The sequence below is a fragment of the Mustela erminea genome, chromosome 20, assembly GCF_009829155.1.
Source record: "Mustela erminea isolate mMusErm1 chromosome 20, mMusErm1.Pri, whole genome shotgun sequence".
Classification (NCBI taxonomy): domain Eukaryota; kingdom Metazoa; phylum Chordata; class Mammalia; order Carnivora; family Mustelidae; genus Mustela; species Mustela erminea.
This window is the reverse complement of record NC_045633.1, coordinates 16,611,156-16,623,476: the sequence shown is the minus strand read 5'-3', so window position 1 is coordinate 16,623,476 and position 12,321 is coordinate 16,611,156. Positions and strand designations below refer to the sequence as shown.

General features: G+C 49.6%; 1 long non-coding RNA gene across 7 annotated transcripts in view; it reads right to left on the bottom strand.

The window, feature by feature from the left end:
* LOC116581082 overlaps positions 1-12,321 on the bottom strand; it is a 76,114-nt gene that overhangs the window by 48,866 nt on the left and 14,927 nt on the right. For all 7 annotated transcript variants that reach the window (XR_004281875.1, XR_004281874.1, XR_004281878.1 and 4 more), the window contains one exon: positions 4,379-4,478. This is a non-coding gene — a long non-coding RNA (uncharacterized LOC116581082). The remainder of the gene's footprint in view (positions 1-4,378; positions 4,479-12,321) is intronic.

Here is a 12,321-nt window from a genome sequence, read left to right as displayed (position 1 = left end):
GCAAGCGCCGACACCCACAAAGCAGAATTCTTGAGGCATTCCTGACAGATCAAAACCACATCACATACTTCTGGAAGGCCAGCCATTGGAAATCACGGCCTAGAATATATTTCAAAGAATATCTAACAGTAGGGAGCATTTCCATCACGCCAAAGCTTCTGAATTGGAATCCTCGTAATAAGTCCTTTGCCTGAGATCACACAACCAGGCATCTTCAAAGCCCCATAATCTTGTCTCCTGCCCTCTGCTGGCAGGCAACTCCTGCATTTAATTCTTACTCAGGAAGAACCTTTCCTTTCTCCTTCTCTTATTTTTTAAAGTCCTTCTAGCATCTGGAGGCTTCAGAATGAGGATATAAACTCTTCGGGCTCCCTTCTGGGCTGGGAAAAGCTTAAGCAGCTCCGTTCCATTTTAAGGGGGTGATGCTAATGAACCCCTCTCCAGGTCAGCACTGCAGGCTAGAGCCCACTGCCTTTGGGGACCGGGTGTGTGGGGGTGGCTGGGGCGTTGAGGTAGGAACCCCCCGCTAATCCATTTGGGAATATCCACGCTTGAACACAACTTCCTCACTGTTTCTCTTCATCTCTCCTCTGAACACCATTTTCCCTAAAAATACTCCTTAACATTATGCACAAACATTGGAGAGATACTTACTTGGCCCCGACCTTTGCCTGCTTCCTGCTGAAAGAGATTCAGTGACACACAAATGGGGCTGAATTATTTATAGGCCTGAGGGGAAACCAAAGTTGCTTTTATTCCTACAGGAAGTGTAGGAGGAAGGCCAAAAGGCACCAAATTAGCTTTGGCTCCTCCCAGAGGGACTCCAGCCAGGCCCAAGGGTGGCTGGGCGCACTCCATGGCTGGGTCTTTGGAAACCTCCATCAATCCGGGCTGTTCTTTTCCCATGTCTTGTTGGGTGACAGTGGTCCGCACCCTCCTTGGCCAAAAGCTACCAAGAAAAGAGAGTAGAGGCCTCAAGAGTGTCTGTGAGCTCAACACGCCCACGAGGTGGGTCACTTATGAATGTCAAGTGATACGGATATGGATTGAGCATCTGCTCGAGGCTGGGTGATGGAGAGGGACAGAGAAGTTCTTCAACTCATCTGTCCAATGATTCAACAAATATTTCTATGGCATCTTCTCTTGTGAGGGACTGTTCCAGGTGCCTGGGAAGGTAGGGCAAGACTGATGAGGTCCTACGCTTGTAAGACACTGTTCCTGTCCTCAGGGAACACAGCTTAATGATGCCTCTTCCTTCTCCTTGCCAGGCACCATCTTGATCCCATTCATCACCATCACCAACATCATCACCATCATCACCATCATCACCATCATCACCACTACCATCATCATCACTACCATCACCACCATCATCACCACTACCATCATCATCACTACCATCACCACCATCATCACCACCATCATCACCATCACCATCACCACCACCATCACCACCATCATCATGACCATCATGAACATCACCACCATCATCAATACCACCATCACCATCATCACCATCATCACCATCATCATCACCATCACCACCATCAAGACCACCATCACCACCATCATCATGACCATCATCACCATCACCACCATCATCATCACCATCATTACCATCACCACCATCACCATCACCACCATCACCATCATCATGACCATCATGAACGTCACCACCATCATCATCAACACCATCACCATCATCACCATCACCACCATCATCATGACCATCATGAACATCACCACCATCATCACCATCATCACCACCATCATCACCATCATCACCACCATCATCATCACCATCACCACCCCACCATCATCACCATCATCACCATCATCATCATCTTCGATGTTTACTCAATCCTTACTACTTCTCAGGCCCCCGTAAGGTTCTTAAAAGGAATAAATGAGAAACCAGGACAGTCATGCTTTCTTGGAGGTGCGTGAAGGCAGGGGCTGAGGAGCCCACTGTCCCCCTCTCTCTGTTCCTCTGTGATGTGTTCGGTCCCGAGCCGGATGCCCACCAGCATGCCACACTCAGCCTCAGATTCCAATCCTCTTGGCCCACAGGGCTGCCGGGCTTTGCATGAAGATTCTGATTCTCTACCTGAGCCGTATGTGGAAAGCCCTAACGGGAAAACAGAAGGCACCCCGTTCGTGCTTTCTGAGTGTTTATTTCTCTTAGAAGCACAGGGCGGTGCAGAAATTTGCGACGGGATCAAAGTCTTGGCTCTGTCAATGGGGGGGGGCCTGACCGGAGCTGGACTGGGGCAGTCAACATGTGCCTTTGAGCTCACCAGCTTGGGTGACCATTCTAGGCTAAGCCCCTCTGACACCAGGTTTGGGCTTCATTCCATTTGGCTTTTTGGTGAACACAGATCAGAACAATGGGGGTTTCTTTCTGGAAAATCGCACTGCGTTTCCAGTCATTTCCATGCACCAAAACAGAGCTTCCTGGGGAGGGATGGGGGCCGGCCCTGAGCTCCAGAGAAGTGTGTACGTGCAGACTTGAAGCATCAGTTCATGACAGAGACGGGGTGACGACTAATCCTGGGCTTCTATTTTGTGGGTGAGCAGCAATGTGAAGGGACAGAACTCGGGTCTTTTCTCCCAAAGCAGGAAGAGAACCCAAGTTCTTTGCATGGATGTGGGGGTACCTGTTGGGGTGAAACACCACCCAGTCATCTTTCTGGGGAAACCCAGAGAGAAGGGTTTCATCCAGGCTGGCACTCCTTTGAGACAAGGGGTCTGAGAATTATGCCCGTTTTGCCCCGTTGCTTTTGGCCGAAGTACCAGGGAGTGGGAACTTCATGAGAGCTGGTGTTTTGTGTGTGTTAGGGGTGGGGTGAGGGTGACCCAGGAGGAAGCAGAGTTACCAAGGACTAGAGTGTGTAAATATGTATGTGTGGCAATTCCAAAATAAAATCAAGATAACACACACCGGGGCACCTGGGTGGCTCAGTGGGTTAAAGCCTCTGCCTTCAGCTCAGGTCATGATCTCAGGGTCCTGGGATCGAGTCCCACATTGGGCTCTCTGCTCAGCAGGGGGCCTGCTTCCCTTCCTCTCTCTCTGCCTGCCTCTCTGCCTATTTGTGATCTCTCTCTCTATATCAAATAAATAAATAAAATCTTTAAAAAAAAAAAGATAACACACACCAAGCTGTGGTCAAGAAACACTTTCCTGGGGGCGCCTGGGTGGCTCAGTGGATTAAGCTGCTGTCTTTAGCTCAGGTCATGATTTCAGGGTCCTGGGATCGAGCCCTGCATCGGGCTCTTTGCTCAGCGGGAAGCCTGCTTCCCCCTCTCTCTCTCTGCCTACTTGTGATCTCTATCTGTCAAATAAATAAATAAAGTATTAAAAAAAAAAAAACCGAGAAACATTTTCCTGGTCTCTCCTGGTACGTTGCAGGCATTCAAACATGTCTTGAATGAATGAATGGTTAGAACAGCACAAAGGGATAATCACATTAGTGAATTAGTGTTACAGTTCTCAGATGCACTAGGAATTGTGTAACATGCTCACTCCTGGGTGACCCCATGAAGCGTTATTATCAGCGCCGTGTGAGAGACGTTGAAACGGAAGCTCAGAGACTTTACAGGCCGCACCCGAGGGCCGCGGAGCTCGAGCGTGGGCTGGGTTTCCACCCCCGGCTCGTCTGACTCTAGAATTCTGCTCTTTGCTGCCAGGCCACAAGGCAGAACAGATACAACCGGAAACAGATCTAATTTCAGATGAATCGAGGAGCTACACCCAACATAAAAACCCGCCTGAAAGCCCTTACCTGTGACTAGGAAGGTAAGAAGGAACTACAGAAAAGTGTAAGGAGGATTGTACGTGACTTAATTTATTCTATTTTTTTTTTTTTAAATAAGCACCTGTTTTGAAACTGGGAAAGACACAGCAGCCCATCCCCCCTTCCGTTTCTCCCTGTTGCCTTCTTCCGTTCCAATCCCTGCTCCTGGTTCTTCCCTCTTTTTCCTGCTTGCCCTGTCCTGATAGGAAACGAGCCCCCAGAAGCTCTGGGAGCGGGGTCTGGACACCGGCCGAGAGATGGAGCAGGAGGAGGGCGGCAGGGGGCGCGGAGCCCCTCGTTGGGTGTTTTATGCTTTTCTCATTGACGTCCCAACCCTGCAGTTTCCTGGCCCCTGTTCACAGCCCCCTTTCTTCTAGCAGCCGAGGGCTTGGAGGCTAAGGGTGGGACACCTTTCCGATGACCAGCAGAAGAGCCTCTGTACCCTGGTCTTGGCACCACAGACCCTGTGCTGTCCTCACTCCTCAAAGGCTGACAGCCCTGGGAGCCTCTCAGTCCCGGCTCCTGAGAGCTGCGATCCTCCGGAGCAAGTCCCCCTTCTTCCGGCGTACACACGTGGTCCCTACCTGCCTGTCGGCCTCGCCCGTGCGAGGTCCCGCTCCTCCTCCTCGAGCGTGGGGCTCCTGGATTTGATCCGACAGTTTGACCGTAATGTTTACATCTCAGCTAAAAATGAAAAAAAAAAAAAAAAAAAAAAGGTGTAAATCTCCCTGAACAGATAGTTGGCCTAGATTGTTCCAGGCAGGGACCAGCCCACATAGAAATGCTGTCAGAGAGCAGGGCCTGAATGGGAGCGACCAAGGGACGGGAGGAGAAAGTGTCCCGCTGGCCGGGCGTGGGACCACTGGGAGGGTGGTTTCTGCGCAACGCGGGGGCTCATCTATTTACGGGGTGTCTATCCTTGATTGATTTACTGTCTGTGACAGCCGGCCACCATGGCCTGACTCCCAGCCTCTGGGGGAGGGTAGCCCAGTAACTTCCAGAAGCTTCAGGAAGCAAACCCACACGGGTTCCTACGGACCGACGACCTCCCTTCCCTCTTCGTATACATTTTCACTTCCCCGTCTCTGCTCAAGCTCCTGCCATTTCCCGGCCACCTCGGCACAACCGGGAGTAGACCCGGCTCTTCCCCTACTGACAGTGGTTTCGGAATGAAATCCGTTCCCACCACTTCAGCTCATGTCCACGCCTTTGATCCCTGCTGGGGGACAGCGTGGTCAGGAAGGATGTGTGAAGGAAGGAATGCCAAACTGGGGCCCCCGGCGGGGGTGGGGTGGGGTGGGGAGAACATTCTGGGCAGAGGCTAGCTCGTGCGCATGGCATGGGGAGTCCGCGGAACTGGAAGACATTTGATGAGGGCGAGTTGGGAAGAGGATCCTCCGGCTTCCCCAGCACGTGATTCCCTGTGAGTTCATTTTCCCCTTTCTGTTCGCCATGCCAGCTACCACGAGGGGCCCTGCGGACTCCTTCTGGCTCGTCTGCACCAGAAGGGGGACTTGGGATCCATGGAGTTCCTTGCTCTTCTTGGAGAGCCTCTTGTCACACTTCTCTTGGCATGCCCAATCCTAGGGTGCCCTTGACTACTGTACTCGGCTTGACTAAGCTTCTGCTGAATTTCTTCCCGGTATTTTCAGACATGCGCGCTCCTCATTTTAAGAAAACCACATTTAAGAAAACCACGTTGTGAAGGATGAGCCTGTGGAATTGGTAACTAGGCCTTAGAACTCTTTTTTACACACACTGAAGCAATTTGGGGACTGGAACACATTTTTACAAGGTGGTCCCTCCCGGCAAAGTGTGATATTAGTGCCCACTTCTGGCAGTGCTAGCAAATTATGTAAGCAGAGAGAGAGAGAGAGAGAGCCGAACTCCAGAATTTGAAAATGGGAGTGCCAGGAGACTTGTGGCCTGCGAGATAATTTTGTTGCATGAATAAGATAATTCTTTTCCTGGCAAGAGAGAAAAGGGATTTTGGAATTCATGCAAGATAGTGCAACGCTCTGGAAAAGTCCTCCAAATCACCTGTTCTATTAACACCACCAACAAAAGAGCCGGAAACCTGGCCGCCCATGGTAATTTTTTTTTTTTTAATTGATGTTGAATTGTTTTTGGGCTTTGTTTCTGCAGGGAAAACCTATCTACAATTTCATAAGAACGTCAACAGAGAAGCTGGATTTACTTTACAGATCACTTTCCGAAAATACATCTCTTTGCTAAGGCAACAACAAGCCTACACGGAGATGAATAGAAATCAGTTGCTCCAAAGTCAACATTATCGAAACTGTCTGAAGCAGTGTCTTTTGATTGTCACTTCTTCTCCAAGCTGTTCTGCAGACCCGGTGAGGGAACCAGGGCACTCCTTAAGGGGACGTCCTGCTGCGAACATCAAGTTAACATCTGGCTATGTTCAGAGATCAGCTGCTAAAAATACCTCCAGTCACCCATGTTGGGAGCATGTCAGGTTCCTCTTCAATAACACCCTGGGCTTGAAGCGTGCAGGGGACAACTGAAATTCTACTGGTGGTCCAAGAACCAAGAGCCCAAGGAACCCAGGGAGCATCATTGCTGGCGCCCCCTGGAGGATGGCGTGCAGTTCTGCAGATGTAATTGGTCTCCTGTGACTTCTTTTTCTCCCCCCACTATGGGGCCCATACATAGGTCCTGCCTTAGAGCTCCCGTGGGATTTGATGATGTCTCCCACTGTGGGCTGTGAGCTTCATGGAATTTTGGGATCATTTCCAGCTAGGATTCCACTGGCCAATGAGCTGTTCACCCCTAGGGTGCTGTGCTTAGTATCTGATACGTACCATCCCGTTTAACTCTGCCTCTATCTAAAGGGTTAGCTGTTTATGTTACCTCCATCTTACAGACAAGAACATGGAGGGACCAAGAGATTAAGGACTGTGACTCAGAGGTACAGCTGCAGCTGGAACATGGCTCATTCCGACTTCAGAGAAAAGGTACTGCGTGCGTAGGGCTATCCAATTTTTCCATAAATATCCATTAAGTGAAGTTGGCTGATGGCATTCTTCAAATCCTCTAATACCTTTGAAATTTCCTGTCTACTTGTCACATTAATTACTGAGAAGACCTCTGAGTATAATTATAGATTTGTCTATTTTTCTTGTAATTCTATCAGTTTTGGTTCATATGTTTTGAGCTCCATTTTTGGGAATGATAGCTTAGTACTGTTATGTCCTCTTGACGAAGCGACCCTTCCATCTTTCTGGAATGAACTTTTTTCTCCCAGGTAATGGGCTTTACTCTGAAATCTACATCGTGTGATATTCTGACTCTCTTCTTTTTTTTTTTTTAATTTTTTAAAAAAAGATTTTATTTATTTATTTGACAGAGATCACAAGTAGGCAGAGAGAGAGGGGGAAGCAGGCTCCCTGCAGAGCAGAGAGCCCTATGGAGGGCTCAATCCCAGGACCCTGGGATCATGACCTGAGCCAAAAGCAGAGGCTTTAACCCACTGAGCCACCCAGGCGCCCCAATATTCTGACTCTCTTGTTGGGAGATCTTTTCCTGTTCTTTTACCTTTATATTTATCGTTTCATTCTTGTAGGCAGCATGTAGTTAAGGTGTTTTTTTTTTTTTTTTTAAACCCAATCTGATAATCTCTGCCCTTTAACTAGGGTTTTTAGACTATTTACATTAATGTGATTATTGGTATTCCAGGTCTGTTCTATCTTCTATTTATTTTCTATTCAGCTCACCTAGGGACTGTTCATTTCCTTTTTCTATTTTTCTGCCTCACTTGGGGTACCCTTTATGATTTGATTTTATTTCCTTTGTTGGCTTCTTAGCTATAATGCTGTCATTTTATGGTTACACTTCTGACATGAGAACAGTCTGGTCTCCAGTAGCCGGAACCTCACTCTTCACCTTGACAACGCCCAGCGAGTGGCAGGCTGGCTTCCGGTCCTGCTGACCTCACCCCCACACCCGCCCATGTACAGTTATTAAAATGTTGCCATGTTTCCTCTGAGTCCCATCAAAGCTCTCCTTAACGTCCTATGTTTTCACTGTTTTTCTAGAGCGACTTTTCACCACTGTGACATTTTGTTTCTCCTTTCCCCCAGAGCCTTCCCTATCCTTCAGTTTTTCCTCTTTCATGGTTACACAGACTTTTCTTGGAACTTTTCCTTACTTCTAATGTTAAGGTATCTCTTATCGCCATCATTTTGTGGGGATCGCAGAGAACTCATCTTCTGTTTCCTTGGTTGATTTTTCTTGAAATTGATATTTTTAAAGAAGTTCCTTTCATCGTGCCCCCCCCACTTTTTTTTGGGGGGGGATAGATGTCATGATCTTTATTCTCTTATTGATTGTAAACTTGAACACCCAGAGCTGGATCAATGTGCAGCTCCGATTTCTTCTGACATCTCAAACTCTCCCATGAAAAACTCTGGTTGCTTTTCTACTTTTTGGCTCTGCAGCCGTGTTCTCCACCATGTTCTGTGCTCACTGCCGAGCTGTTTTGTTCCCAACCTCTCCGTGTGATCACGTGGCAATGTCTGTGCCTCCTGTGCGCCTCATTCACCTCCAGCCCAGCGGTGTCTCTGGCTCGGTCGCGGGCCATGAAAATGGCCCGTCTGCTACGTCTCACCTTCAACGTCACCTTCCTGACCACCTGGAAGGGTCCACTGGGTCAGCCCAGGACCCATTCCAGGGACTTAACCATTCTCCTGGGTGTCATCCTGATTTGAGATTTTGTATTTATTTTTGGATCAGCCCTTTCATATCTGTGACATTTATTTTCAAGGAAATTGGTTTCCTGCTCCATGTCTGAGAAGGTATTTGCTGAGACTCAGCTTCACCAAAAATAATAATAACGGCCATTGCGTCTGCCAGGTGCTTTGCCTACATTATCTCTAATTCCCCCAGCAGCCTCGCGTGGTAAATATTATCTCTGTTCTGCAGATACATTTTATTTATACCGCACCACGTTCCAGGAAGGCTTCTAGAAGACTTTATAAGGATTCACAAAATACAGCATCGTCATGAAAGGTAAAGGTAGAGAAAAGAGTTTTATAAAAAAAATCAGTGTGAAAATGGATTCTCATTGCATTTAATAATCTCGCCTGCAACCACAGGAAATGTTAAGAAGGAGGATTGTGATTTGAACCTGGCTCTTGTGGCAGCTCAACTCTCCGGGGTTTGTGCAAGGCTGGACTGATTCAGACTGAGTCACAGGAAGGCACAGGCAAACGTCGGGGGTCAAAGCTCATGGGGGACAGTCTGAAGGTGTGCTGTGAGGCATGCGAGACACGCTGGGGTCTGGCATCACTCCAGCACTGTTGACCACAGCCGTGAGCAGGGTGGCTATTTCTCCTGTGCACTGGGCTGGGCTGGGTCTCAGGAGACCCAGCTCTGCACATCCCTGGAACGAATAATCCCCGAGTTCCTTTTTTTTTTTTTTTTAAGATTTTATTTATTCATTTGATACAGAGAGAGAGAGATCATGAGCAGGCAGAGAAGGAGGGAGAAACAGGCTCCCTGCTGAGCAGAGAGCCCGATGCGGGGCTCAATCCCAAGACCCTGAGACCATGACCAGAGCCAAAGGCAGAGGCCTAACCCTCTGAGCCACCCAGGCACCTCCCGAGTTCCTTTATAAAAGCCAGGCAACGGGGGCCCCAGGGGGGCTCAGGTCATGATCTCAGGGTCCTGGGATCGAGCCCCGCGTCAGGCTCTCTGCTCACCAGGGAGCCTGCTTTCCTCAACCTGTCTCTGCCTGCCTCTCTGCCTACTTGTGATCTCTGTCAAATGGATAAATAAAATCTTAAAAAAAAAAAAAAAGCCGGGCAACGATCGAGTGGCTACTGTGGTCTAAGCATGTGCTGACACGGGTGGGCTCCAGAGGTGAAGGCATCGCCTCTGTCTTCAGGGAGCTCATAGTTCAGTAGGTAAGGCAGGTGGTAGAGAAAGAAATATGAGCACAATAAACAAGTTACAGGTGCTTATGAGGGAAAAGAAGTGGATTCACGGGACGAACACAGGGCTGAACGGCGATAAGAACGGAGGTCAGGGGAGGGCTCTCTGAAGACATACCATAGGACTGGACTTTTTGGTTAACACCTAATTTTTGCTCGAACCTTCTCCCTTTCTTTGATAACAGAGGTTCTTTTAGGGAGACTCCTTCCTTCCCTGTGGACTAGGTGAAGCTGTCTGTTCTCAGCTGTAGGAATGTGACGCAGACCTGGTCTAGCACGATCATCCTCTGGCCATGGTGATGGTCCAGGCAGACACACATGGTCTGAGAGAAGTCGGAATCCATTCTAGGCTCTTCCTTCAGAGCCAATGGGGGAGGATGTTGCCTTTCCCCTGTGGTTCCACCATAACCATGGGCCTGGGGCTTCGGACAACAATCCTGGACCCACATGTCTGAGAGTCAGAGAAAGACTGAACACCGAGGGCATGCTTCAAATCCCCAAATCCAGCCTTCCCTGGAGGCTTTTTAGTTACGAGAACCAATGAGCTTCCTCTTTGGGGGGGGGGGGGGGGCTAAACTACTGTGAATTGGGTTTCTGTTCCTTGTAACCGAAAGGAGCCTACGACAGATCTGAAGCGGCAGAGACTAGCCTTGTGGATATTAGGAGGAAGCACTCACAGGCAGAGGGAACAGCACGTGCGAGGGGATGTCACGGAGTTGAGGAGGCCAGTGTGGCTAGAGGGAGTGGATGGTGGAGCAGGACAGCTGTTGGCCTTGCGCACTCTACAAGGCTGCCTGGGTAAGGGGCAAGGGGGTTGGTGGAGGTATGCAGGGTTGAATGGTATCCCCCCCCCCCCGCTGCAAATTCATGTCCTCTGCAGCCAGAGAGTGTCATTTGGCAATAGGTCTTGGAGATACCATTAGTTCAGAGAAAGTCACTTGGTGTTTGATGTGATGTCATTCGCTGTGATGTCTGGTGTTTGGAGGCGGCAGTGGGAAGACAGAGAGGGACTCATGGGGTGGGGTAGTGGGGGGTATGCCGTGTGTCACAGAGACATAGACGGGTGCGGTATGGCTGCATGCCCAGGAACACCCAGAATTTTCAGCAACTGCCAGACCCTCGAAGAGGTCAAGGATGGGCCCCACCCCGCCCCCAACCCCCGGAGCCTCCAGAGGGAGAAAGGCCCTGCCAACAGCTTAACTTCTAACCTCCAGAGCTGAGAGAGAAGTTGCTTTAAGCCACCATGTTAGTGGTACTTTGTGGGCAGTCCTGGGAAATGACAACGGTGGGTAGATATCCCAGACTCCTTGTGCCCTGGTGGGAGGACTCTGAGGCCTGGCTGTAGTCACGGTCATGGTCTCCAGCAGGACCCAGAGGGGAGCCTGCTCGTCACTGCATCTGATGCTGACTCTTCTTTCTTCTGCATCACTGTGTCTCCTGAGATCACTTCCCGAACAAATGACTCCTGTCCAAATCCTTGTCCCAGGGTCTGCTTTCAGGGAATCCCAAACTCAGAGTGAGGCCACGGAAGCCAGCAGTGGCCTGGTGGAGAGGGGCTCAGGAGGAAGCTTGGGCAGTTGGCAGGAGACACATCACAGACAGATTAATGAGCTTGGCTTTAATCCTGAGTGTTTTCAGGAGAGCGGGTGCAGGGAGGGATGTTGGATGCTCCTTCCTCAAGGAGCTCATTGGCGGTTATTCCAACAATGGCTTGGCGGGCGGTGAAGCCTCGGCAGGAGACCAATCACACTGGCTCTTCTCCTTTTTCTAATTCAAGATCCAAGGTCAAGGTCCCCACTGGGGATGGAGTGAGATGCTCAGGAGGCTCTCAGCAGGATGTAATTTTCTCCCCATGAATCTTGGGGACCTCTCGTTCTGCCGCAGACTCTCTTAGTTAACACTCAATTGCTGAGTATTTCTCATCGTCTCTCCTCACCGACAACGGGCAGCTGTCAAGCTTGTCTTACAAAACAAGACAATTTTTTTCCCCCTGTGAACGTGGCTTAGGATCGGAGCAAGAGGGGGAGCCCACATGGCCGTCATGAACCGCTCCTGCAGTGTCTCTGTTTTCAGGTGATGGATAATTTCCCTGCTGTCGAGGGGACGCAGAGGGGACCTGGGTGCGAGGCAGAGGTGACCTTTTGGATCTGCTTCCCCGCTCTGGTTCCTGTTGCCCTTTTAGAAAGGAACCTCGTTGCAACCCCTTTGGAATTTGTGGTGAATTTGCATTTGTGGCCACATGGGACGTGTGGGACCCACTTTGACCTGAGACTGTACTTGAATTGCAAGTAGATGGAAAAGGTCTGATTCAGTGTCTAAATCCAGAAGGGGACAGAAAGGTAATGCGGCCATCGACGGAGGCCCAGAGCACAGTGGGCACACAGTAAGTCTGTCTGTCTGTCCTTCTCTTCCTCTGTTCTTTGCTTTCTCCCCGCCTCCAAACTTTATTTCTGAGGCCTCAATCACCTCTACAATAGACCTGTGCAATGGCATCCAGTCTCAGTTTGATTATTGCCAGTGACAGGGAAGTCACTCCTCTCATTTCCTTCCAGTTTGGCTCTGACAATGAGAAC